The sequence below is a fragment of the Podarcis melisellensis genome (assembly GCF_964234715.1).
Source record: "Podarcis melisellensis genome assembly, chromosome: 6".
Classification (NCBI taxonomy): Eukaryota; Metazoa; Chordata; class Lepidosauria; order Squamata; family Lacertidae; genus Podarcis; species Podarcis melisellensis.
Genome location: NC_138538.1, coordinates 15,951,677 through 15,955,465, shown reverse-complemented (window position 1 = coordinate 15,955,465; position 3,789 = coordinate 15,951,677). Strand labels below are relative to the sequence as shown.

At 43.5% G+C, this 3,789-nt stretch overlaps 1 long non-coding RNA gene across 1 annotated transcript in view; it reads left to right on the top strand.

Annotated features, from left to right (window-relative positions):
• LOC309373229 overlaps positions 1 to 3,789 on the top strand; it is a 641,932-nt gene that overhangs the window by 431,479 nt on the left and 206,664 nt on the right. The gene's annotated exons all lie outside the window — the stretch shown is intronic.

The following is a 3,789-nucleotide window of genomic DNA, read 5'->3' as shown; positions in this document are numbered from 1 at the left end:
TACACAAACTTGAACTTTAATGGATTTCTCAAGAAAGCTCATCTCACAGCAAGAATTCTTTCATCCTGCAGTAGTGACAGAGAAAATGGGTTCACAGGAGGGATTCCCCTCCCCTCTCTTTCCCAGTATTAAGTTAAGAAAAATAAAATAAAAAAGTAGAACTGATATGGGAAACTTTTTTCAAAGCCTTTATACTTATGAACCACAGCCTGTGAAATAATGTCCTATGCATTTTAAAGACATGGTGAAATCAAAGCACTGCATAAATAAATAAAAAAACCATTTTCCGAGATACAATCATAGGCAGGATATATTATTAAAAGTTTAATTACCATCTCACTGTATATATGAATATAGAAGATCAAGAGAAGATTTGAGGTGAGAAAAGCTGTTTAATTAAAAATTTACCAAACTTTTTTAAATATAAAAACGTGAGATGTATAGCTGCATTTTCTACTAAAGACAAGTTTATTATTCTTTTATTGATTTGATACATGTATTAGTCACTTTTAAATGAAACCGAATCTCAGAGCAATTTACAAGAAATGGCACAAAATGTACCACTTATGACTCATTATGTGAGTAAAGGTTACTGTTCTTCAACAGTCTCAGGAATAATTGCTAACTGGAGCTCATCAGGCTTCTGAAAGCAGTCCCCCATGCTCTGTGTACACTACAACCTTTTCCCCTAAGCCACACCTCTGCTCTCCAAGCCCCCTTTCCCATGTTGCTGAGCTGTAATAGCCAACTAGCTGAGCAGCATGGGGGAGATCTTGGGGAGAAGATATGGAAACCTTCCCAATCTCCATGCTGCTCAGTTGACTCGATGTTAGAGCTCAGTCACATGGGAAGGTTCATCTGCTGCTAGCACAGTGTTTGCCAAACTGGAGCCTCCAGTTGTTTTTGAACTACAATTCCCATCGTCCCTGACCGCTGTTCCTGCTAGCTAGGGATGATGGGAGTTGTAGTTCAAAAACAGCTGGAGACCCACTTTTGGGGAAACACTGTGCTAGGTAAACTAGAATCCCTGAGCAACTGAGCAGGGGAGAAGCAAGAAGAAGAGAAGAGTTTGGATTTGATATCCCACTTTATCACTACCCTAAGGAGTCTCAAAGTGGCTCACAATCTCCTTTCCCTTCCTCCCCCACAACAAACACTCTGTGAGGTGAGTGGGGCTGAGAGACTTCAAAGAAGTGTGACTGGCCCAAGGTCACCCAGCAGCTGCAAGTGGAGGAGCGGAGAAGCGAACCCGGTCCCCCAGATTACGAATCTACCACTCTTAACCACTACACCACACTGGCAAGAAGCTGACCAACTTTAAATAAGCCTATTAGATATCAATAAAACTTTTGTAAGACTTTAATTACTAGAGTTGAGCAGAGCTCCTTGTAAGAGCTGAGCTTCTCTGCAAGTGAACCGTCTCCTCCTGGGTCTATATCCACTGTGTCTTGAGCATATTGGGTGCAAACATATATGTGAGGCTAATTTTTCAATGGGAAAAGTTCATTTTTAAACCAATTAAACTTATCTCAAAACACAGATTATTGCTTACACCAGAACTGAAACAACAAGAACCACCAAAGCAGGCCGCCTCTATGATAAATCTTTGGCTCATTTTCACAGGAAGGGGCTTTAAAAGAAATATACAATGCAGGAGCAGGCAACAAGCACCAGTAATTAAATGTACTTGCTCTTCTTCTTCTGTTAAGCTAAATGATACTGGGGCCCGACACAGAACATCAGCTGAATCGAATGCTAAAAATATTGGAGATAAAAGCATTGCCAATTAAGTTCTTCCGTCTGTATCAAAAAAGCTAATGTTATGTGTCTGCAAAGCTAATTGTGAGACTCTGAGTGGAAGATGCTTGGAAGCTGATCGGGAGGAAATTGTCTCACCCAGCGAGGTGCTGATAATATCACCTGCCTTTTGTAACTGAATACATTAACACTGATGGCTGCATCTTGCTAAATCAGCTCCTAGGGACTAGCAGAGTTGGATTTCTTTCTTCCTTTCAGCTTACCTATTGATTTCTGAAGCAGCAATGCTGGGTCATAGCTTAGCCGAGCTAAGTCACACAACTCCTTAGAGTCCATCAAAGAGATTAGATTGTCAGTTTGTCTCTGTCCATTTGTTGTTTTGGAGGGAGGAGGAGATGACTTGATGATGCAGAATTCTGACAATGAAAGAGAAGGCACCACTATAGCCCATTTAAAGAGAAGGATGCTAGATAAGTGGTAGAGTACAAACTTTGCATGAGGAAGGTCCCGGTCCAATTACCAGGTAGGAGTGGTAAACACTAATTTCTGAAACCTTAGAGAACAGCTGCCAGTCAGTTTAGACCAGAGTTTCCCAACCTGTAGCTTGTCTGTACAAGTCTGTACAAGTGGGTTGCAGGCTTTATGAGTAAATTCAAAATAATTATTGCTTTTAATCTTTAACTAGTACAATGATGATGGGGTGACTGGGGTGTTGGGGAGGAATAGTGCCTCTGATGACGGACGCATTGTGCTCCTGGGTTAGTCTGCTGACTTTGGTCCCCACCCTGCACCCAGCTCTCACCTGTGGCTCCTAGAAGCTGTCAGCATGTGACTGTGGCCACCCCCCAGGAATGGTTTTGACTGGCTGGCTAAACCAGGTGAGGGTAGCCGATGGGTCTCAAACCCTCCATGAGTTAGGGACTTCCCCTGCGTGGGAAGACAGGTTCCAGCAGATTGAGGGGACAAGACCAATAATGGGTCCAACAATCAAGAAGGTGTTTTCTGCATGTGCTGTAGAGGGAAGTGAGGGGCAGCTGGGGCTTGACAACCTGGGAAGGAGAAAAAAACCTCTGAGGCTAAGCTTCCACTGCCTTACAATTATACTCAATCGTGAGAAACGCTTTTGGAGTTAACCTCAAGAAAAACTCTGTACAGTGGTACCTCGGGTTACAGGCGCTTCAGCTTACAGACGCTTCAGCTTACAGACTCTGCTAACCCGGAAGTAGTACCTCGGATTAAGAACTTTGCTTCAGGATGAGAACAGAAATTGCATGGCGGTGGCGGCATGGCAGCAGCGGGAGGCTCCATTAGCTAAAGTGGTACCTCAGGTTAAGAACAGTTTCAGGTTAAGAATGGACCTCCAGAATGGATTATGTTCTTAACCCGAGGTACCACTGTATCCCCTTGTGGGATATCTTCAGGAGAAGAAAAGACCAAGGAGCAAACCCTACACAAATCCAGAGTCGATTCCCTAAGATGGTTGGTTGTCACCTTGTACACCTCTTTCTAGCAACTCCTGCAGCCAAGCTGGTGCCAAATTTATCACTCTGCTCTTCTTTGGACCACATTAGTGAGGCCAAGAGGCGGTGGTGGATCTTGTCATCTGGGTAGCCCAGGACTTCCCTACACACTGCCCAGGCTTGCACCCTGGAGAAGTAACTTCAGTGCTGCTAATGCAGTGGTTTGACTTCACCCCTGAAGTTGCACTCCATTGTCTTTCAGATGCTAACAACAACAGCGATGCTTCATACAACCTATTGTTTTTGTTGGCATATTATAATGCTGTGTTGACACCTGTGACAAGCATCAGAAAGCTACACTTACATTTTGTGTGTTACATTTTAATACTTGGGAATTACTTGTGGCAGCTGCTGGCAGATCCAGTGACAGTTTGCCACAAGGTGTTGATATAGGGAGTTGTTCTGAGTGACTATTACAACTTTCCTCTGATGTGCAGGTGCTGCTTTTGTCATGCAATCCCCTGTATGAGCACTGGATTAGCTACCAGGGTTAGTTAATGGTGAAGCCAAG